This window comes from Ranitomeya imitator, chromosome 2 (genome assembly GCF_032444005.1).
Source record: "Ranitomeya imitator isolate aRanImi1 chromosome 2, aRanImi1.pri, whole genome shotgun sequence".
Lineage (NCBI taxonomy): Eukaryota > Metazoa > Chordata > Amphibia > Anura > Dendrobatidae > Ranitomeya > Ranitomeya imitator.
This window is the reverse complement of record NC_091283.1, coordinates 362,230,431-362,255,743: the sequence shown is the minus strand read 5'-3', so window position 1 is coordinate 362,255,743 and position 25,313 is coordinate 362,230,431. Positions and strand designations below refer to the sequence as shown.

Here is a 25,313-nt window from a genome sequence, read left to right as displayed (position 1 = left end):
CACGGGGATTCTGCAGAATCCGCAGGTAAAACGCCCTGCGATTTACCTGCGGATTCCTTGCGGGTTTTCTGCAGATTTTGTGTGGAATTCGCCTGCGTTTTTACACCTGCGGATTCCTATTATGTAATAGGTGTAAAACACTGTGGAACCCGCACAAAGATTTGACATGCTGTGGAAAATAAACCGCTGCGTTTCTGTGCGGAATTTTCCCCAGCATGTGCACTGCAGATTTTGTTTTCCACAGGTTTACATGGTACTGAACACCACATGGAAAACTGCTGCGGATCCGCAGGGCCAAATCCGCTGCGGATCCAAAGCCAAATCTGCAATGTGTGCACATACACAAAGGCTTTGCACTTCAGGAAACATTTATAAAGGAGGGTCATCCATAAACCCTTGAAGGCACTAAATGTAGGAGCCCATTCAAATATTGTGAACAATTTGCAGTTGTTGAACTTCTACACTCATAAAGGCTTCTTCTTCTTCTCCTTCCTCCTGAGGCTGGGGGGACTGCCTCCAAATGCTTACTGGAGCACGAATTCCCAGGTGCCTGGGCTGTAAGTGATCCAGCTTCATATAGTGCCGGAGCCTCCAAAATGTAGAAATGGGTGACAGTCCCCTGTGTCACCTGCACCATCTCCTGCTCTTGCATAGGAGTTGGGGAACACCAAGGACAGTACAATCTCGGGGGAGGTAGTCCCATCTAGAGGAGCTTCTCCTAGGCCCGATCACTTCACAAGGGTTCATGCTGCTCCCTTCCTTCTCGGATTACACCCACCGCATACCAGCAATGTTGCCCTTCTATTTTGAGGAAAATGACTGTCTACTGGTTGAACAAGGCATAATGACTGGTCCAAAACTCCTCTATGGACCCCATCTCCACTGCCAGTCAAATAGAATGACCTCCCCCCAGGATGACAACTTTTGGTACCTTGCGGTTAACGCGCCCACTATCATGTCTCCAGCCCTGGTCCTTACTCGCACCCTTATCTATTCTGACCAGCCTAGTCCCCACAGTCCGTTCACTAGTTGCTAGATCCTATCTCTCCTGTCTACAGTCCACAAGAACCCCAGCAGTGAAGGCTGCGGCCTGGGTTTCGGACCTTGCCAGTTCCAGCAAAGCGACTAGTTCTGGACTACAGGCTCCTGTCACCTCCGATATCGCACCAGCTTGGCCTGGTTTCGATATTTCTCCGGTCGCTGCCTTTGGAGTCTCATAGGATTCTGGCATCATTGTCACCCACTAAGCACTTAATAACTAATAAACTATGAATGACTAATTGAATCCAGAAACATTTTTTAAAGCTTTTTACGAGTGTTATATACCATCGAAATTTAACAGAAAGCACGTAATACTCTATGGATGACAATATAGTCATTTTTTCACCTCCCCAAAAAAGAATGTTATCACATGCAACAGGTATATATTTAGCAACGGACTGCAATGTCGTAAGCCTTGCGTAGACGCTGTATTCTGACAGTCTCCCTGCTCCTGCAGTTGTTCCTAGGCTGAAAGCAGAATGTATTGCATAGAAACAGAAAAAGAGCAAGAAGAGCCCTTATGAGGACTGTTAGTATAATGGTTCAGCTTCAGCACCAGTATCAACACAACAGGACTCTGATTCGTTACACTGTGCACACAGACCTCGACAAGCAATCTCTCCGATAAGAACTGTCCCTGAGCTGAGCAATGGCATCAGTAAGCCCAGCTTTGCTGCGCCTGTCCTTTTATAATTTCTGTTGGGGTAATGCAGCTAGCCAAACACATTAATGCCATTACCAAGATGGCTACAAGCAGAAAATCTCCGCATGCTTATTATTATTGTAACAAGCGCCAAACTGGAGGGTGGGACTACAAGCTTCAAATCTGAGCACCAGCGAATGCTCATCAAGCGCCGAGCACCCAGATACTTGAGTGATATCTGAGTATCACTGAGCACTTTTGCTCATCCCTAATGTACATCCATTCAATCCTATCAAAAACCTGCAGGACTGATGCATTGCATTTAAAAAAAAAAAAAAAAAAAATAGTAGAAAAGGTTGAAGATGTTGATCAACCCAAGTTCACAAACCTTCACTTAAAGAGCCTATTCAAGATATAGGGTGGAGAGACGGTGAAAATACCTGATTACTGTATATACTCAAGTATAAGCCGACCCGAGTATAAGCCGAGGCATCTAATTTTGCCACGAAAAACTGGGAAAACGTATTGACTCAAGTACAGTATAAGCCGGGTATGCATTGTCCCCTAATCCCTATTCTGGTATGCATGGTTCCTCATCCCTATCCTTGTATGCATGGCTCCTCATCCCTGTCCTGATATGCATGGCTCCTTATCCCGGTCCTTGTCTGCATTGCTCCTAATCCCTGTCCTTGTATGCATGGCTCCTTATCCTCATCCTTGTCTGCATGGCTCCTCATCCCTAGCCTTATATGCATGCCCCCCCAAGAGAAAAGCATAAAAAAAGCCTCCTACTTACCTTCCCTGCGCACCCTTGCATCTTGTTGTTCTTGCTTCCAGCAGCTCCTGCGGCTAAGTGATCATGTGTCCCCGCTCATTAAGGTAATGATGAATATTCACTTCTCTCCACTCAGCTGGGACATGTGATCGCCCGTCCACAAGAGCTGCTGGAAGCCGGAATATCAAGATGCTACGAGGGCGTGCAGGGAAGGTGTGAGTTTTGGTATTTTTTTTGCAGCTGCTGGAAGCCGGAGGCTGCAACTGTGCGCGTGCTATAAGAGAAATACATATTCATTGCCAGTGCAGTGAATATTCATTTATCTTTAGCAGTGGGCACAGTTACTGTGACCCGCTGCTTTGCCGATCCCCCTCTGGCTTTTGGGACAATTACTCATGTATAAACCTATGGGGGCGTTTTCAGCATAAAAAATGTGCTGAAAAACTCGGCTTATACACAAGTATATATGGTTTATGTTTTGAGTAGACCATGAAAGATGGCAGTCGTGGGAAAATCTTTTAACAAAAATTATTTTATTGTCAAAAATGTCTCTTATCCTTGTCTTGGATAAAAGCAGAGCGTTTCTTTGCAAATGATAGTTGGATCAGATGGAACTTTTTTGTAGGTTATATACTCATTTAACATTGTATTTACCGGCTTCTCCTATATTGCCGCCTCCATGACAATGACACAACCGTTTGATTTTTTTTTTATCACTAGATTAGGATTTTTAGTTACATTTTTTTTAAGATTTTGTAATATTTCATTTACTTCGTTCGGCTGCGGCAAATGAACAGAGACTTCAAATCCTTGAATGAAACAGAGCTAAAGCTGGAACACGAAATTCCTTGGGGGGGTAGTAAGCAGGATTTGAAGTTTTTATGTTCACATGTGGCATAAATCAAATTATCATTAGTGTTTTTCCTGGACAGTTATTAAGTCTAACCAAAGCATGTTCTTCTGAAAATAAAAGTTTAACACTGTGAAGATGTGAGGTTGTGGGTTATAAAAATCACCTGTGCAGGTTAACGATGCAACTGCCGGTCGAGGGTGCATACTGCTGTGCGAGATGTGAGCACACTGTGCGAGATGTGAGCACGTTGTGCATTTGGAAAACCAGATTCTGAATCTAAATGTGCAGCTGGCAACACTGAGATCCATAGACAATAATGTGGACAGATTACTGGGAGGGGCTGGTGAGGACCCAGCGGTCATGGTGCACATTGGCACAAATGACAAAGTTAGAGGTAGGTGGAAGGTCCTTAAAGATGATTTCAGGGACTTAGGCCGCAAGCTGAAAGCAAGGACCTCCAACGTGGTATTTTCCGAAATACTGCCTGTACCACGTGCCACGCCAGAGGGGCAACGGGAGATTAGGGAGGTTAATAGGTGGCTCAAGAATTGATGTAGGAAGGAGGGGTTTGGGTTCCTTCAGAACTGGGCCGACTTCTCAGTTGGCTACAGGTTCTACGCTAGGGACGGGCTGCACCTCAATGGGGAGGGTGCAGCTGTGTTGGGGGAGAAAATGGCTAGAAGGTTGGAGGAGTGTTTAAACTAGGATTTGGGGGGAGGGTATTCAATTTATAGGAGGGGAAGATAGTGCAGATAGAGACCTGGGCACAAATAAGGAAGTTGGGGGTGGCGGTGGCATAGGGGGTGGGGTTAGAACAGTTAATAATTTAAGAAATAGAGGTACAGAGAGGAACATCAAGTGCATATATACTAATGCCACAAGCCTTGCCAACAAAATGGACGAATGAGAACTAATGTTGTTGGAGCATAATTATGACATGGTGGGGATATCTGAAACATGGCTGGATGAGAGCCATGACTGGGCTGTTAACTTGCAGGGCTATAGCCTGTTCAGAAATGACCGTACAGATAAGCAAGGGGGAGGGGTGTGTCTATATGTAAAATCGTCCTTAAAACCCATCCTGCGTGATAATATAGGTGAATTTAATGAAAATGTAGAATCCCTGTGGGTGGAGATAAGGGGAGGGGGAAAAAATAATAAATTACTGATAGGAGTTTGTTATAAATCTTCAAAAATAATGGAAACAATGGAGAATATCCTCGTAAAGCAAATAGATGAAGCTGCAACTTAAGGGGAAGTCATTATTATGGGGGACTTCAACTACCCTGAAATAGATTGGGGAACAGAAACCTGCAGTTCCAGCAAAGGTAATCAGTTTTTGACAAATATGAGAGACAATTACCTTTCACAACTGGTTCAGGACCCAACAAGAAGGGGGGCACTGCTAGACCTAATATTAACCATCAGGCCAGACCGCATATCAAATATAAGGGTTGGGGGTCACTTGGGAAATAGCGATCACAAAATAATAAGTTTTCATGTATCCTTTAAAAAGATGTGTAATAGAGGGGTTACAAGGACACTAAACTTCAGGAGGGCAAATTTCCAACGGATGAGAGAGGATCTTGGTGCAATTAACTGGGACGATATCCTGAGACATAAAAATACACAAAGAAAATGGGAGACATTTATTAGCATCCTGGATAGGACCTGTGCACAGTATATACCGTATGGGAATAAACATACTAGAAATAGGAGGAAACCAATATGGCTAAATAGAGCTGTAAGGGGCGCAATAAGTGACAAAAAGAAAGCATTGAGAGAATTAAAGGAAGTAGGTAGTGATGAGGCATTAAATAAATACAAAAAATTAAATAATTTCTGTAAAAAGCAAATCAAGGCAGCAAAGACTGAGACGGAGAGACTCATTGCCAGAGAGAGTAAAAATAATCCTAAAATATTCTTTAACTACATAAATAGTAAGAAACTAAAAAATGATAGTGTTGGCCCCCTTAAAAATAGTCGGGGTGAAATGGTGGATGAGGATGAGGAAAAAGCCAATATGCTAAATGACTTTTTTTCATCAGTATTTACACAAGAAAATCCCATGGCAGACAAAATGACTAGTGATAAAAATTCCCAATTAAATGTCACCTGCTTAACCCAGCAGGAAGTGCGGCGGCGTCTAAAAATCACTAAAATTGACAAATCTCTGGGCCGGATGGGATACACCCTCGAGTACTGCAGTAATTAAATACAGTCATTGATAGACAATTATTTTTAATCTTTAAATACTCCATTTATTATTATTATTATTATTTATTATTATAGCGCCATTTATTCCATGGTGCTTTACATGTGAGGAGGGGTATACATAATAAAACAGTACAATAATCTTGAACAATACAAGTCACAACTGGTACAGGAGGAGAGAGGACCCTGCCCGCGAGGGCTCACAATCTACAAGGGATGGGTGAGGATACAGTAGGTGAGGGTAGAGCTGGCCGTGCAGCGGTTTGGTCAATCGGTGGTTACTGCAGGTTGTAGGCTTGTCGGAAGAGGTGGATCTTCAGGTTCTTTTTGAAGGTTTCTAAAAAATGATAGTGTTGGCCCCCTTATCCATAATAACAGGGTCTGTACCACAGGACTGGCGTATAGCAAATGTGGTGCCAATATTCAAAAAGGGGACAAAAACTGAACTCGGAAATTATAGGCCAGTAAGCTTAACCCCTACTGTGGGTAAAATCCTGGAGGGCATTCTAAGGGATGCTATACTGGAGTATCTGAAGAGGAATAACCTCATGACCCAGTATCAGCACGGGTTTACTAGGGACCGTTCATGTCAGACTAATTTGATCAGTTTCTATGAAGAGGTAAGTTCCGGATTGGACCAAGGGAACCCAGTGGACGTAGTGTATATGGACTTTTCAAAAGCTTTTGATACGGTGCCACACAAAAGGTTGATACATAAAATGAGAATAATGGGGATAGGGGAAAATATGTGCAAGTGGGTTGAGAGCTGGCTCAGGGATAGGAAACAAAGGGTGGTTATTAATGGAGCACACTCGAACTGGGCGGTTAGCAGTGGGGTCCCACAGGGGTCAGTATTGGGCCCTCTTCTTTTTAACATATTAATTAATGACCTTCTAGGGGGCATTCAGAGTAGAATTTCAATATTTGCAGATGACACTAAACTCTGCAGGGTAATCAATACAGAGGAGGACAATTTTATATTACAGGATGATTTATGTAAACTAGAAGCTTGGGCTGATAAATGGCAAATGAGCTTTAATGGGGATAAATGTAAGGTCATGCCCTTGGGTAGAAGTAATAAGATGTATAATTATGCGCTTTATTCTAAAACTGGGAGTATGGGTGGATGACAAACTCATATTCAGTGGCCAGTGTCAGGCAGCTGCTACAAAGGCAAATAAAATAATGGGATGCATTAAAAGAGGCATAGATGCTCATGAGGAGAACATAATTTTACCTCTATACAAGTCACTAGTTCGACCACACTTAGAATACTGTGCACAGTTCTGGTCTCCGGTGTATAAGAAAGACATAGCTGAACTAGAGCGGGTGCAGAGAAGAGCGACCAAGGTTATTAGAGGACTGGGGGGTCTGCAATACCAAGATAGGTTATTACACTTGGGGCTATTTAGTTTGGAAAAACGAAGACTAAGGGGTGATCTTATGTAATGTATAAATATATGAGGGGACAGTACAAAGACCTTTCTGATAATCTTTTTAATCATAGACCTGAAACAGGGACAAGGGGGCATCCTCTGCGTTTGGAGGAAAAAAGGTTTAAGCATAATAACAGACGCGGATTCTTTACTGTAAGAGCAGTGAGACTATGGAACTCTCTGCCGTATGATGTTGTAATGAGTGATTCATTACTTAAATTTAAGAGGGGACTGGATACCTTTCTGGAAAAGTATAATGTTACAGGGTATATACACTAGATTCCTTGATAGGGCGTTGATCCAGGGAACTAGTCTGATTGCCATATGTGGAGTCGGGAAGGAATTTTTTTCCCCAATGTGGAGCTTACTCTTTGCCACATGGTTTTTTTTGCCTTCCTCTGGATCAACATGTTAGGGCATGTTAGGTTAGGCTATGGGTTGAACTAGATGGACTTATAGTCTTCCTTCAACCTTAATAACTATGTAACTATGTAACTATTTTTATTCCATTCATCCATGGTTGCACAACAAATCCAGGTAGATGGCAAAAATACAATGTCCTCAGTCCACAAGTTCCCAATCTGGGATCGGTAGTTCCACTGGCATCATACCAGGCGATACCCGATGTCTCCCAACTTTTGGTATCTCCAGCCGGTTTGGTGTGCAGTCACAGCCTATGTTCCTCCAGACGATGGACATCCCGACTGTAGCTCATGGATACCCCTCCCGCCAACTACCAATCTCTAAAACTCCATAGATCATCCATCCCAGCCTCTCACATTGAAGTCACTCCAACATCTGCCTAATTCAACCCATGTCGCTTTTTTCTCCCTCCCCCTTAAACATTTTCCTTTAGCTCACAGAATGAAGCATATTCCATTACCTGGGACTGCATGCGAGACCCCCTATGGTAATGGCTCCCCTGGGTCTACTATCCTCAACCACACAATGGGCGTAGGGCTGATAGAACAATGGATTGAAAGGATGATTGCTTTACATTTACCTTTAGCAAATGTATCAAAGGTATCATTTTATGTAAGTATATATTTGAGTGCATTGCTGGGTCCATTGTCTTTCCAAAGGTATACTTGATTATGGTTATAATGCATAGTGCCTCTCTGGAATTTTCTTTTTTAGTTTTGGCCATTATGAGGTCTTCCATTTTTCTGTAATAAAGTTTAAACACAATAGACAGGATGGGGCCGTCCCGATGGGTACACCTTGTCGCTGTAGGACGGCTTTTTAGATCAAAATTGCATTAACTAAATTCCTCATGCTATTTGGTGTTTTTCTGGGGCTTTTGTCACAGTGTGAACGTGCTCTCACACTCGGCACATAGTCCGACTTATTTCTTTGGTGTTGAGGCCATTAAGCCAATAATCAGACAAATGAAAGTTGAAGTCCCGTACAGGCACTGAGTACACCAAAAAGGAAAGACAAATTACATGAGTAAAAATAAATATAAAACAACCCCACAAAAATATAAAACACTAGCGGAAAAATGTTCAGCAGCTAAAATAGTTGTTTTCTATGTAAAAATAAAGTGAACAAAAGAACACACTTGTTTTTTTTTCCAAATACCAAATATGTCCTGAAAAATATTACTAAAAACACTGTTTATTTAAAAAGAAAAGAAAACAGAAAAAAGTACAAACACTTGGAATCGCCACGTCCAGAGCGACCCGATCTATAACAGTCTCTGATTATTTCTCCTGTATAATGAACATCGTGAAAACATAAATATAAAGAGTATACATCATCCTGACACACAGAAAATACTCCGCACACCTCCTACACACACAGCTGTGTCGTATGCATGCGCTCTGCTCCGTACACCTCGTACACACGGCTCTGCTCCGTACACATACCGCTCCGCTCCGTACACACATGGCTCTGCTCCGTACACCTCGTACACACACGGCTCCGCTCCGTACACCCTGTACACACACGGCTCTGCGCCGCACACCTTGTACACACGCGGCTCCGCTCCGTACACCTCGTACACACGGCTCTGCTCCGTACACATACCGCTCCGTACACCTCGTACACACACGGCTCCGCTCCGTACACCTCGTACACACATGGCTCTGCTCCGTACACCCCGTACACACACGGCTCCACTCCGTACACCTCGTACACACACGGCTCCGCTCCGTACACCCCGTACACACACGGCTCCGCGCTGTATACCCATGGCTCTGCTCCGTACACATCGTACACACACGGCTCCACTCCGTACAGTTCCTACACACACGGCTCTGCTCCGTACACACGGCTCCGCTCTAAACCTCCTACACACACGGCTCCGCTCCGTACACCTCCTACACACACGGCTCCCCTCCGTACACCTCGTACACACATGGCTCTGCTCCGTACACCTCGTACACACACGGCTCTGCTCCGTACACCTCATACATACACGGCTCTGCGCCGTACACCTTGTACATACGCGGCTCCGCTCCGTACACCTCGTACACACGGCTCTGCTCCGTACACATACCGCTCCGCTCCGTACACCTCGTACACACATGGCTCCGCTCCGTACACCTCGTACACACATGGCTCTGCTCCGTACACCCCGTACACACACGGCTCCACTCCGTACACCTCGTACACACACGGCTCCGCTCCGTACACACACGGCTCCGCGCTGTATACCCATGGCTCTGCTCCGTACACATCGTACACACATGGCTCCGCTCCGTACACCCCGTACACCCACGGCTCCGCGCTGTATACCCATGGCTCTGCTCCGTACACATCGTACACACACGGCTCCACGCCGTACAGTTCCTACACACACGGCTCTGCTCCGTACACACACGGCTCCGCTCTGTAAACCTCCTACACACACGGCTCCGCTCCGTACACCTCCTACACACACGGCTCCGCTCCGTACACCTCCTACAAACACAGCTCCGCTCCGTACACCTCGTACACACACGGCTCCGCTCCGTACAACTCGTACACACACGGCTCCGCTCCGTACACCTCCTACACACACGGCTCCCCTCCGTACACCTCGTACACACACGGCTCTGCTCCGTACACCTCGTACACACGCTGCTCTGCTCTGTACACCTCATACACACACGGCTCCGCACAACTCGTACACACACGGCTCCGCTCCGTACACCTCGTACACACACGGCTCCGCTCCGTACACCTCGTACACACACGGCTCCGCTCCGTACACCTCGTACACACATGGCTCTGCTCCGTACACCCCGTACACACACGGCTCCACTCCGTACACCTCGTACACACACGGCTCCGCTCCGTACACACACGGCTCCGCGCTGTATACCCATGGCTCTGCTCCGTACACATCGTACACACATGGCTCCGCTCCGTACACCCCGTACACACACGGCTCCGCGCTGTATACCCATGGCTCTGCTCCGTACACATCGTACACACACGGCTCCACGCCGTACAGTTCCTACACACACGGCTCTGCTCCGTACACACACGGCTCCGCTCTGTAAATCTCCTACACACACGGCTCCGCTCCGTACACCTCCTACACACACGGCTCCGCTCCGTACACCTCCTACAAACACAGCTCCGCTCCGTACACCTCGTACACACACGGCTCCGCTCCGTACAACTCGTACACACACGGCTCCGCTCCGTACACCTCCTACACACACGGCTCCCCTCCGTACACCTCGTACACACACGGCTCTGCTCCGTACACCTCGTACACACGCTGCTCTGCTCTGTACACCTCATACACACACGGCTCCGCACAACTCGTACACACACGGCTCCGCTCCGTACACCTCGTACACACACGGCTCCGCTCTGTACACCTCGTACACACACGGCTCTGCTACACCCACACTGTAAACCCCTCCTGACCCCACACATAAATTTCCCCTCATCCAGCACCATGACAACCAGCACAGCACAGTCCTGCATAGCTGAGGCCCCTGATCATGTGACCCCTGACTCCTCCCCTCCTGTGACCTCATCACAGGTCCTGTGCGCACAGAACAGCCATATATGTGGTGTGCGGCTCTGCAGGTGGAGGTAGGTGCTGGAGATTCCCCATTACTGGGCGGGGGCAGTAACCCCTTCAGTGCTGAGACTTTTGGTGTTTTTCTGTTGCCACTTTCTAAGAATCGTAACATTTTGTTCCTCTCTGATAGACACATATGACCCAACTATGAAAAACAGGAAGTAAGGAAACATATTGCTCTCATAGTACAGTGGCCTTTCTTGCCACCACACAGTATAATGCTCCCCCAGTACCGCCATCCCCCACACAGTATACACTATTCCAAATTATTATGCAGATGACATTTTTCTCGGATTTTCCTAAATGGTCGGTGTAAATGACAGTCAGTCTAATAAATGTCATCACCCGTGAGAGTATGCCGTACATTGAATTTTATTGAAGAAACCTCCCAATGATAACAGTATAATCTCCAAAATAAATAAAAACTCAAGATGCACTGTTCCAAATTATTAGACACAGTAGAATTTCTAAACATTTGATATGTTTTAAAGAACTGAAAATGCTCATTTGTGGAATTTGCAGCATTAGGAGGTCACATTCACTGAACAAAAAAGCTATTTAACTCCAAAACCTCCTAACAGGCCAAGTTACATGTTAAAGGGACACTGTCACCTGAATTTGGAGGGAACAATCTTCAGCCATGGAGGCGGGGTTTTCGGGTGTTTGATTCACCCTTTCCTTACCCGCTGGCTGCATGCTGGCTGCAATATTGGATTGAAATTCATTCTCTGTCCTCCATAGTACACGCCTGCGCTGTGCAATCTTGCCTTGTGCAGGCATGTACTACAGAGGACAGAGAATGAACTTCAATCCAATATTGCAGCCAGCATGCAGCCAGCGGGTAAGGAAAGGGTGAATCAAACACCCAAAAACCCCGCCTCCATGGCTGAAGATTGTTCCCTCCAAATTCAGGTGACAGTGTCCCTTTAACATAGGAACCCTTCTTTGATATCACCTTCACAATTCTTGCATTCTTGAGTTTTTGGAGAGTTTCTGCTTGTACGTCTTTGCATGAAGTCAGAATAGCCTCCCAGTGCCGCTGTTTTGATGTGAACTGCCTCCCACCCTCATAGATCTTGTGCTGGATGATACTCCAAAGGTTCTCTATAGGGTTGACGTCGGGGGAAGATGGTGGCCACACCATGAGTTTATCTCCTTTTATGCCCATAGCAGCCAATGACTCAGAGGTATTATTTGCAGCATGAGATGGGGCATTGTCATGCATAAAGATGATTTTGCTCCTGAAGGCACATTTCTGCTTTTAGACCATGGAAGAAAGTTGTCAGTCAGAAACGCTATTTACTTTACAGAGGTCATTTTCACATCCACTAGCTGTTTCCCCATGATTCCGGCCCAAAACATGATTTCTCCACCTCCTTGCTGACGTCGCAGTCTTGTTGCGACATGGTGACCATCCACCAAGCATCCACTACTCCATCCATCTGGACCATCCAGGGTTGCTCGACACTCATCAGTAAACAAGACTGTTTGAAAATTAGTCTTCATGTATGTCTGGGCCCACTGCAACCGTTTCTGCTCATGAACACTGTTTAGGAGTGGCCGAATAGTAGGTTTATGCACCACAGCAAGCCTTTGAAGGATCATACACCTTGAGGTTCGAGGAACTCCAGAGGCACCAGCAGCTTCAAATAACTGTTTGCTGCTTTGTAATGGTATTTTGGCAGCTGTTCTCTTAATCCAATGAATTTGTCTGGCAGAAACCTTCCTCTTTATGCCTTTATCTGCATGAACTCTGTGCTCTGTTTCAGTCACAAATCTCTTCACAGTATGATGATCACAAAGTTTTTGTGAAGTATCTAATTTTTTCATACCTTGTCCAAGGCATTGCACTATATAACGCTTTTCAGCAGCAAAGAGATCCTTTTTATTTCTCATATTGCTTGAAAACTTTGGCCTGCTTAATAATGTGGAACATCATTTTTAAGTAGTTTTCCTTTAATTAGAATCACCTGGAAAACTACTTATCCCATGTGTTTAAGATTGATTTCAGTTATCTATTGAGCCATGAGACACAATACCATCCACAAGTTTATTTGAAAAACAAAACAATTAAATCTTTATGACACTTAAATCCAATTTGCATAATAATTTGGAACACGGTGTAATGTCCCCACAGTACCGCCATCCCCCCTCATGCAGTATAATGTTCCCACTGTATCGCCATCCCCCACGCACAGTATAACGTCCCCACAGTACCGCCATCCCCCCACACACAGTATAATGTTCCCACAGTACCGCCATCCCCCACACACAGTATAATGTTTCCACAGTACCGCCATCCCCCACACACAGTATAATGTTCCCACAGTACCACCATCCCCCCTCACGCAGTATAATGTTCCCACTGTACTGCCATCCCCCACAAACAGTACCACCATCCACCCACATAGCATAATGTTCCCACAGTACCGCCATCCCCCACACAGTATAATGTTCCCACAGTACCGCCATCCCCCTCACACAGTATAATGTTCCCACTGTACTGCCATCCCCCACAAACAGTACCACCATCCATCCACATAGTATAATGTTCCCACAGTACCGCCATCCCCGAACACACAGTATAATTTTCCCACAGTACCGACATCCACCCATACACAGTATAATGTTCCCTCAGTACCGCCATCCCCCCACACACAGTATAATGTTCCCACAGTACCGCCATCACCCCACACACTGTATAATGTTCCTACAGTCCCGATATCCCCCCACACACAGTATAATGTTCCCCCAGTACCACCATCCCCCTCACACAGTATAATGTTCCCTCAGTACCGCCATCCCACCACACACAGTATAATGTTCCCCCAGTACTGCCACCCCCCACACAGTTTAATGTCACCACAGTACTGCCATCCCACCACACACAGTATAATTTCCCCCCAGTACCGCCATCCCACCACACAGTATAATGTCCCCCCAGTACCGCTATCCCCCACACACAGTATAATGTCCCCACAGTACCGCCATCCCCCCTCACACAGTATAATGTTCCCACTGTACCGCCATCCCCCACGCACAGTATAATGTCCCCACAGTACCACCATCCCCCTCACACAGTATCAGGTTCCCACAGTACCGCCATCCCCCCCACACACATTGTGATAGTACAAGTTGCCCCCCACAGTATTGCACAACACACCTCCTAATAAATAACTCCTCCCTCCCCTCACTCCTGGTGCAGATACAGAAGACCCCAGGACACAGCACCGACCTCCTGGATCAGTTCCCCAGGGCTGGAGATGTTGCCCCGGGCCGGTGCTATAGATATAAAAAAGATTGGTGGCAAGCATAGCATATACATAGTATATACATGGGAAGAACAAATTCTACCTAATAGTAAACCTGACATAGTATTACAGTATGTACCACCCATAGTATATATCAAGACTTATCTGAACCAAATGCCAAAACCAAAGAAAGCACACCGTCATGAAGTCTGACCAAAAGTAAATGACTATGTAAATTTTATTAAGAAAATATAAATAGAACAAGTAGAAAGGCATGGGAGGGAATATATGCACACACCTGTAACCAGCATACAGAAATTGGGCTGGAGAGACCCCACAAAATCATCATGTTGTAGCTATAGTAACATTCATTGCACAGGCCTATGAAGGAGGCCCTGGTGGACCCTGCTTTTGCACTTAGCCAGGTATTTATCTATATTCTCATGGCCTTCATTAGATGTTAATACTTTTTTAGCCTTACTGGGACACGTGTAATGAATATCTCCTGCAGTATTGCTAATGCCGATTTCCAGTGTCGGTAAAAGAGACAAGAATTGGCGCTATGGAAGATGAGTCTATGAGAAACGTATTCAGCTGCCGACTCCGAGGAAGAAACTGCTTGTTGTGTGTGGTCTAAAATATATAGGATTCATTAGTGGATGGAAAGAAAAGCTGAATATTGTATAATAATACAAATAGTAATACTAAATTTAATGATCCCCGCTACTCACGTGCCACCACTTTGGTCGCCTGCAAGTTTCTGTATTTCCTGGTTAGTAATAATAATTATATTTTTGCAGCATCAACATATTCCACAGCTAGTGATGAGCGAGTATATTCGTTGCTCGGGTGGTCTCCGAGTATTTGTGACTGATCGGAGATTTACTTCTGGTCTATGCAGCTACATAATTTATGGTTGCTAGCCAGCCAGAATACACGTGGGGGTTGCCTGGTTGCTTGGGAATCCCCACATGTATTCAAGCTGTCTAGCAGTCACAAATCATGCAGCTGTGTCAACAAAAACTAAATCTCCGAGCACATCCAAATATTTGGAGGCCACCCGAGCAACGAGTATACTCACTCATCACTATCCGCAGCCCTTTAAAATTCAGAGGAAACATGTACAGAAAATATCAGACATTACAGAGAAAGACATAATTCAACAGACGCTAAGAGGAGTGAGGGCTTTGTTGGCAATCTATGAGGAAATACTGGGGGCACAAAAAAGTAAATGGTAATAAAAGTGCTGGTCATGTATGGTGCAGCCATCAATATAATAAATCGGGTATTCAAGTAACGCTGCATGAACTGGTCACCACCCAATATCTACAGGTGCAGATATGGAGGGCGCGTAAACAGATGATGCAAGGGACTAGATTTGGAGGAAAATTTTGGAAGACCAAGACGGGAATAGTTAGATAAGTGAGGAGAGGGGACGGGCCAGCAGAGATGATAGAGGACATTATAGTGTGGGTCAGAACTGTGGTGCACATTGTTGTTGTGAGAGAGATACGTTTATATTGTATTCTATACCTGATGGGCAACCAGTGCAACGACTCACACAGGTTGGAGGCATCTGTGTAGAGGTTGGACAGGAATATAGTCCTGGCTGCTGCATTCAGGATGGATTGGAGAGTTTAGTAAGTGAGAGACCGATTAGTAGAGTGATGCAATAGTCCAGATGAGAATGAATACTAGCAACAGAGTTTTTGCAGAGTCAAAGGTGAGGAAAAAGTTGGATTCTGGAGATGTTTTTGCGGTGTAGCTGACATGAACTAGTGAATGATAGGGTGCACGGAGTGAAGGATAGATCTGCATCAAACATAACCTCAAGACAGCAGGTGTGCTGCTTAGGAGTTATGGTTGAACCACAAATGAAAATGGTAATATTGGGTTTATGAAGCTTAGTAGAGGTAGGAAACACAAGGAGTTCCGTTTTTGACAGATTCAGTTATAGATATAGGGAGTACATGATGTTATAGGCAGCAGACAAACAATTGCTGGCATTCACCACTAATAAAGTGATGTCAGAAGACAATGTCTATAATTGGGTGTCATCAGCATAGAGCTGGTACTGAAAACCAAATCTGCTGATAGTTTGACCAATAGGGGTGGTGTATAGTGAGGAGAGGCGGGAACCTAAGACTGAACCCTGACAGTAAGGGGAAGAGTCAGCAAAAGATACAATGAAGAGTGGTCAGAAAGGTAGGAGGTCTCAGTAGCTTTAAGACTGATAAAGTGGAGCATAGTGTCAAATGCTGCAGAGAGATCTATGGAAATCAACAGGGAATAGTGACCATTAGATTTAGCTGTTAGTAGGTCATTAGAGACTTTAGTGAGGGCAATTTCTGTAGAGTGTAAGGAGCATAAACCGAATTGCAAAGGATCAAGAAGAGAGTTTTCAAGAGATAGCGGGTCAGGTCTGTAGTTAGCAGCACAATTCAGGTCGAGGCATGGTTTATTAGGTAATGGCAGTATTCTGATGTGATTGAAGAAGGAGAGAAAGATACTGGATGAGAGGTTAAATATTTTAGTTATGTGAGTGGTGACAGCTGGAGAGATGGCTTGAAGGAGGTAAGAGGGAATAGGATCAGTGGTGCAGGTAGTAGTGCGAGAAGATGTGACAGGTTCAAAGAAAGAAAGTGAGCTTGATGAAGTGCGGGAGGGAAGGGAATGCAATAAATCAGTGGATTGGGATAAAATGTCAGCCTTAACAAACATGACAAACATAGCCACATTATAGCACATCAGAGGAGAGAGAAATGGGGTCCCTCGATTTCCCCCCCCCCTCCCCCGGTACCTGTAGAGCCTCTGCAACCCCCCATGAAGTCCCCCAGACCTGCCAGCCGGCAACAATAAGAAATTGTTCCATTGGTTCATTTTGATCACTGTGAAAGACCATATCACAAAAATCAAAATAAAAAAAAAAAGTAAATGAAACCGCCCTTTTTCATCTACTTAGTTAGGTAAAAATAGTAAAATAAAAAAAATGTATTTATTTCCATTAGGGTTAGAGTTGGGATAGGGTTGTGGTTATGGTTGGGATTACGGTTAGGGTTGGGATTAGAGTGGAATTTCTTAAAGAGGTTTAAGGAGAATATGGAGTTATCGTATGTCCTAGGCACACATCATTTACATTTTAGTGATCTCTGGAACAGGCCAAACGCCTTCCAGGATCTCTATCTGTTCTAGCTCCCCAGTGTGGGGAGATACCTGGCTAGTACTAATAGCCATTTGGCGTATCAAATCTGTGTTTTGTCTCTGAGCGTGATGGGGGCCCAGCAGGATACGATGGTGCTTGAACCTCCACTCTATTACATTCCGTTGGGAAGTTATGATCTTTCATACGTTTTCGGACTTTTAGCTACAAAACCCCAAGGGAGGGGGATAAGGACCATCCCGGGGGCACGGAACAGGGAGTAGCCAACCAAGGGGTTAAATGCTTATGCATGGGCATGTGTTTTCTCTCCATCTCTCACTTTATCATGTTCACTTATAAAGGGGGAAACGACGTCAAGTAACGTGCTAGAAGGAATTGGAACCAGCTTGCAGCCCCTTGCTCCCCAGAAATCTAGTACACATGGTCGAACATCAAACCGGTAACTGATATTTTTAATCTTATATCTTTTGTACTATACCTATATTTGAATATCTGACCACTGTATTAGCATAACCATTGTGTATATAGTGTATTGTCTAGTATGCCATTAATTTATATAATTTATCCTTGGGCTGTTCTTTTATTTCGATCCACGAATCCACATGACCGTGTTCTCGGTTTTAACATCACATGCTACCGAGGCTGGTTACTAGCTCGATTTAAACCCGTTAACGGACTTGGCTTATATCTAACGAGGAACTGATGGCAGTCATACCAGGCTGACAGAGCTCTGTTTCACTGGTGCTAGTTAACCCCTTCCCGACCTTTGATGCCACGTAGGCGTCATGAAAGTCGGTGCCAATCCGACCCATGACGCCTATGTGGCGTCATGGAAAGATCGCGTCCCTGCAGATCGGGTGAAAGGGTTAACTCCCATTTCACCCGATCTGCAGGGACAGGGGGAGTGGTAGTTTAGCCCAGGGGGGGTGGCTTCACCCCCCCGTGGCTACGATCACTCTGATTGGCTGTTGAAAGTGAAACTGCCAATCAGAGCGATTTGTAATATTTCACCTAAAAAACTGGTGAAATATTACAATCCAGCCATGGCCGATGCTGCAATATCATCGGCCATGGCTGGAAACACTGATGTGCCCCCATCCCGCCCCACCGATCGCCCCCCCCCAGCCCTCGGATCTGTGGTCCGCTCCCCTCCGTCCTGTGCTCCGCTCCATCCTTTCCTCCTGTCCGCTCCCGCCGTGCTCCAATCCCACCCCCCGTGCTCCAATCCACCCCCCCGCACTCCGATCCACCCCCCGCACTCCGATCCACCCCCTCGTGCTCCAATCCACCCCCCCATGCTCCGATCCACCCCCCGTGTTCCGATCCACCCCCCCATGCTCCGATCCACCCCCCCCCCCGTGCTCCCCCCCTCCACGCCATCATACTTACCGAGCCTCCCGGGGTCCGTCCGTCTTCTTTCCTGGGCGCCGCCATCTTCCAAAATGGCGGGCGCATGCGCAGTGCGCCCGCCGAATCTGCCGGCTGGCAGATTCGTTCCAGAGTGAATTTTGATCACTGTGATAAAACCTATCACAGTGGTCAAAATAAAAAAAACAGTAAATGACCCCCCCCTTCCCTTTGTCACCCCCATGGGTAGGGACAATAATAAAATAAAGAACTTTTTTTTTATAAATCCGCAGTGCTAAACCGCTGTGGATTTATTGAGGTTTTTCTGCGCATTTCACTGCGGTTTTACAACGGCGATTTTCTATTGGAGCAGTTGTAAAACCGCTGCGGAATCCGCAGAAAGAAGTGACATGCTGCGGAATGTATACCGCTGCGTTTCCGTGCAGTTTTTCTGCAGCATGTGTACAGCGATTTTTTTTTTCCCCATAGGTTTACATTGAACTGTAAACTCATGGGAAACTGCTGCGGATCCGCAGCGTTTTCCGCAGCGTGTGCACATACCTTTAAAATTAGGCTATGTGCACACGGTGCGGATTTGGCTGCGGATCCGCAGCATGTCATATGAGGACAACCAGCAGAGGGCTCCCTCTTATGATCTCGAGCCTGGGAGCTTTCTAGGAAAGTTCCCACGATCTAGGAACAGCCAGCAGAGGGCGCCTCACCGCAAATGCAGGTAAATATAGGTCAATTACCTACTTTACCTACATTCTCCGGGGTTTTGCAGACATTACCAGCTGCATTAGCGGAGCTCGTGGCTGCAAAATATTTTAACCCCTTCAGATGGATTTACATCGTTGGACGTGACAGATCCTCGGAAGGTAAGGATATTGTTGGTTTATTTATTTTTTTTTTATTTACAGATCGAGGGTCTTCAGTGAGTGGATTGAGAGTAGAATAAATTAATACAACAACCTTTGTGATTTTTTTTTCATTAAATTAATTTTTAATAATGTGTGTGTGTCTTTTTTTTTTAACCCTTTACTAGTATTGGATTAATAATGGATAGGTGTCATAATTGACGCCTCTCCATTATTAATTAGGCTTAATGTCACCTTACAATAGCAAGGTGGCATTAACCCTTCATTACCCCATATCCCACCGCTACACGGGAATGGGAAGAGAGTGGCCAAGTGCCAGAATAGGCGCATCTTCCAGATGTGCCTTTTCTGGGGTGGCTGGCGGCAGGTGTTTTTAGCCGGGGGGGGGGGGGGGGGGGGGGCCAATAACCGTGGACCCTCTCCAGGCTATTAATATCTGCCCTCAGTCACTGGCTTTACTACTCTGGCGGAGAAAATTGTGCGGGAGCCCACGCCATTTTTTCCCGCCATTTAACCCTTTAATTTACTAGCTAGAACGGCCAAATTTTGCATAGACACACTACTAACAGTAGTGTGCAATATGCAAAAAAAATGGGGATATGAGATGGTTTACTCATGTCGGGTTTAGGAAGGAGAAAGCAAAAGCCGGCAATTGAATTACCGGCTTTCTGCTATATCGCGCTGGATGAAATAATAATATATATACATGTATGTGTCTACTGATATATATATATATATATATATATATATATATATATACACACACACACACAGTATATATGTTTTTTTTTTTTTAACACATGGATCCCTTGTATAGCCGTATGTCGGTTTTGCAAGCCTGCGATAAAAACACGCAGTACGGATGACATACGGATTACATACGGAGGATGCCATGCGCAAAAAACGCTGAAACACCCCGTCTACGGAGGAGCTACGGACCACTATTTTCGGGACTTTTCAGCGTATTACGGCCGTAATATACGGACCGTATTTTCATACGCTGTGTGTGACGCCGGCCTTAGGGGTGTGTTGGGGTTAGGGTTGTGGTTAGGGGTGTGTTGGGGTTAGGGTTGTGATTACGGTTATGGCTACAGTTGGGATTAGGGTTAGGGGTGTGTTGGGGTTAGTGTTGGAGGTAGAATTGAGGGGTTTCCACTGTTTCGGCACATCAGGGGGTCTCCAAACGCAACATGGCGCCACCATTGATTCCAGCCAATCTTGTATTCAAAAAGTCAAATGGTGCTCCCTCACTTCCGAGCCCCGACGTGTGCCCAAATAGTGGTTTACCCCCACATATGGGGTACCAGCATACTCAGGACAAACTGTGCAACAATTACTGGGGTCCAATTTCTCCTGTTACCCTTGAGAAAATAAAAAATTGCTTGCTAAAACATCATGTTTGAGGAAAGAAAAATTATTTTTTATTTTCACGGCTCTGTGTTGTAAACGTCTGTGAAGCAGTTGGGGGTTCAAAGTGCTCAATATGCATCTAGATAAGTTCCTTGGGGGGTCTAGTTTCCAAAATGGGGTCACTTGTGGGGGGTTTCTACTGTTTAGGCACACCAGGGGCTCTGCAAACGCAACGTGACGTCCGCAGACCATTCCATCAAAGTCTGCATATCAAAACGTCACTACTTCAATTCCGAGCCCCGGCATGTGCCCAAACAGTGGTTTACACCAACATATAAGGTATCGGCGTACTCAGGAGAAACTGGACAACAACTTTTGGGGTCAAATTTCTCCTGTTACCCTTGGGAAAATAAAAAATTGCGGGCTAAAAAATCATTTTTGAGAAAAGAAATTTTTTTTTTTATTTTCATGGCTCTGCGTTATAAACTTCTGTGAAGCACTTGAGGGTTCAAAGTGCTCACCACACATCTAGATTAGTTCCTTTGGGGGTCTAGTTTCCAAAATGGGGTCATTTGTGGGGGATCTCCAATGTTTAGGCACACAGGGGCTCTCTAAACGCGACATGGTGTCCGCTAATGATTGGAGCAAATTTTCCATGTAAAAAGCCAAATGGCGTGCCTTCCCTTCCAAGCCCTGCCGTGCGCCCAAACAGTGGTTTACCCCCACATATGGGGTATCCGCGTACTCAGGACAAACTGGACAACAACATTTGTGGTCCAATTTCTCCTATTACCCTTGGCAAAATAGGAAATTCCAGGCTAAAAAATCATTTTTGAGGAAAGAAAAAATATTTTTTATTTTCATTCCTCTGCGTTATAAACTTCTGTGAAGCACCTGGGGGTTTAAAGTGCTCAATATGCATCTAGATAAGTTCCTTGGGGGGGTCTAGTTTCCAAAATGGGGTCACTTGTGGGGGAGCTCCAATGTTTAGGCACACAGGGTCTCTCCAAACGCGACATGGTGTCCGCTAACAATTGGAGCTAATTTTCCATTCAAAAAGTCAAAAGGCGCGCCTTCCCTTCCGAGCCCTGCCGTGTGCCCAAACAGTGGTTTACCCCCACATATGAGGTATCGGCGTACTCGGGAGAAATTGCCCAACAAATTTTAGGATCCTATTGCCCATGTGAAAATGAAAAAATTGAGGCGAAAAGAAATTTTTTGTGAAAAAAAAGTACTTTTTCATTTTTACGGATCAATTTGTGAAGCACCTGAGGGTTTAAAGTGCTCACTAGGCATCTAGATAAGTTCCTTGGGGGGTCCAGTTTCCAAAATGGGGTCACTTGTGGGGGAGCTCCAATGTTTAGGCACACAGGGTCTCTCCAAACCTGACATGGTGTCCGCTAAAGAGTGCAGCCAATTTTTCATTCAAAAAGTCAAATGGCGCTCCTTCCCTTCCAACCCCTGCCGTGCGCCCAAACAGTGGTTTACCCCCACATATGAGGTATCATCGTACTCAGGACAAATTGGACAATAACGTTCGTGGTTCAGTTTCTCCTTTTATCATTGGGAAAATAAAAAAATTGTTGCTAAAAGATCATTTTTGTGACTAAAAAGTTAAATGTTCATTTTTTCCTTCCATGTTGCTTCTGCTGCTGTGAAGCACCTGAAGGGTTAATAAACTTCTTGAATGTGGTTTTGTGCACCTTGAGGGGTGCAGTTTTTAGAATGGTGTCACTTTTGGGTATTTTCAGCCATATAGACCCCTCAAACTGACTTCAAATGTGAGGTGGTCCCTAAAAAAAATGGTTTTGTAAATTTCGTTGTAAAAATGAGAAATCGCTGGTCAAATTTTAACCCTTATAACTTCCTAGCAAAAAAAAATTTTGTTTCCAAAATTGTGCTGATGTAAAGTAGACGTGTGGGAAATGTTATTTATTAACTATTTTGTGTCACATAACTCTCTGGTTTAACAGAATACAAATTCAAAATGTGAAAATTGCGAAATTTTCAAAATTTTCGCCAAATTTCCGTTTTTATCACAAATAAACACAGAATTTATTGACCTAAATTTACCACTAACATGAAGCCCAATATGTCACGAAAAAACAATCTCAGAACCGCTAGGATCCATTGAAGCGTTCCTGAGTTATTACCTCATAAAAGGACACTGGTCAGAATTGCAAAAAACGGCCAGGTCATTAAAGGGAACCTGTCACCTGAATTTGGCGGGACTGGTTTTGCGTCATATGGGCGGAGTTTTCGGGTGTTTGATTCACCCTTTCCTTTACCCGCTGGCTGCATGCTGGCTGCAGTATTGGATTGAAGTTAATTCTCTGTCCTCCATAGTACACGCCTGCACAAGGCAAGATTGCTTTGCGCAGGCGTGTACTATGGAGGACAGAGAATGAACTTCAATCCAATATTGCAGCCAGCATGCAGCCAGCGGGTAAGGAAAGGGTGAATCAAACACCCGAAAACTCCGCCCATATGACCCAAAACCAGTCCCGCCAAATTCAGGTGACAGAGTCCCTTTAAGGTCAAAATAGGCTGGGTCATGAAGGGGTTAAAGGGACCTCTTAGCATGTCAGGTTTGTGAGCGAGTGTGGTGCCACGTCAGCAGCTGCGTGGGCCACATTCTCTCACTCCCCGTGCCTCCCTGGGACCATGTAGACAAGGGATGTCTGTGTAAAACTGTGCCAAGCTGACCTTGCGTATCCCCATGGGGTGCAGAACATCACGTTGGTGCAAGTGAGGAGACTGTACCGCGTGTTCCTTCCGACATAATAGTGAAGTCAGACGGGGTAGCGAGGTGCGAGTTTATCACAAATATAATTATATGTTCTGTGGAATCAATGATGAAAAACATACCTTTGCACTAAGGATATCCCATAAAAAAAATCATACAATCCATGAGGACTGTTTGCGTAGGGGGTGAGTGGGTATTCGAGCTGCTTTTGCTATATTACATTGTACCATTTTTGTAAAACCTATTTCTACTGTTTCATGTGTTATACCTTTGATCGTTGATTCTAATCAGGCTGCTCTTACCACAACCACCTTCACATTTTCCAGTTTACAAAACATTTTTTACCACTTACCAACTACAGCTCGATTTTAATTCTTCCTCAGAATGACAAGATATCACGATACATTTTTGGGTGTGTAGCAGATTTTCTGTCTAGTTACCAGTTGCTCTTCCCTAACTATGTACCCTGTATGATTTGTACTGGTTTGTGCAACAGTATTTATACATACCACAGCGCCCCGTAGCACCAAACTGGGCAGTTGCCTACATTTGCATGCTTTGTTCAAACAGTCCAAGTGGATTGTATTCTTTATTTATGGGACATCCTTAGTCCAAAGGTATATGTTTTTCATCAGTGATTCCATTCCTGTTATTTAGCACACGATTGTGTTGTGTGCAGTACCGTTTGCTCCTTGGTGTGGACTTCCCTCTCATATACTTTTTTTACTCTTCCGGGACCACGGGTGTGTGTCTATATTTATCCTGAATATGTGTTTACCCCTATCGCTAGTAATTGCATTATTGCACAGGATTCTTTATGATGTTACATCGACCTCATCTTCTACCCATTTAGTTTCCTACAATTTCGGCCCGTCAGTGGAGATCTACTATATAGAATAATTTTCCTGATTCATCTGTCAAGGATGGATAAGGAGAGGGACAAGATGGCTGAGAAGATATTACACCTCACTCTAGAGATCCTCTTCCGGCTTACTGGAGAGGTGAGAGATTCTGATGACGTCACATTACATCATTCTTATCTATGGGAATAACAGATGGACAGAACTGGACAGGTGAGGACTCTGGAAAAGTCTGTAGTGAGATTTATTAATGTGTCTTTCCATAACCAGGATTACACAGTAGTGAAGAAGACCTCTAGTGAGCGCTGTCAGGAACCTGTGTCTAATGGATGGGGAAGACCCCTTAGCCCAATTATGGGGCCTCCACCTCACCCCTTGGTGCATGAGGACATCAATGACCAGAAGATTCTAGAACTCGCCTATAAGATCATTGATCTGCTGAATGGAGAGGTGACACTGCTGGGAATGCTGGGACATTATACAGTAATGCTATGAAGGGATCGGGGGGATGATGGTACCATTGTATTTGTCAGGTTCCTATAAGGTGTCAGGATATCACCGTCTATTTCTCCATGGAGGAGTGGGAGTATTTAGAAGGACACAAAGATCTGTACAAGGACATCATGATGGAGGTTCCCCAGCCCCTCACATCACCAGGTAATAGACAGAACTAAATACACACGGCCTATAATTATCTGTATGTAACGAATGAATTCAGTCCCTGTATGTGTTTCC

The 25,313-nt window shown here is 45.1% G+C and overlaps 1 pseudogene; it reads left to right on the top strand.

Annotated features, from left to right (window-relative positions):
• Nucleotides 1-10,954: 10,954 nt before the first annotated feature.
• Nucleotides 10,955-25,313, top strand: part of LOC138663856 (zinc finger protein 605-like) — a 39,815-nt pseudogene continuing 25,456 nt past the window's right edge.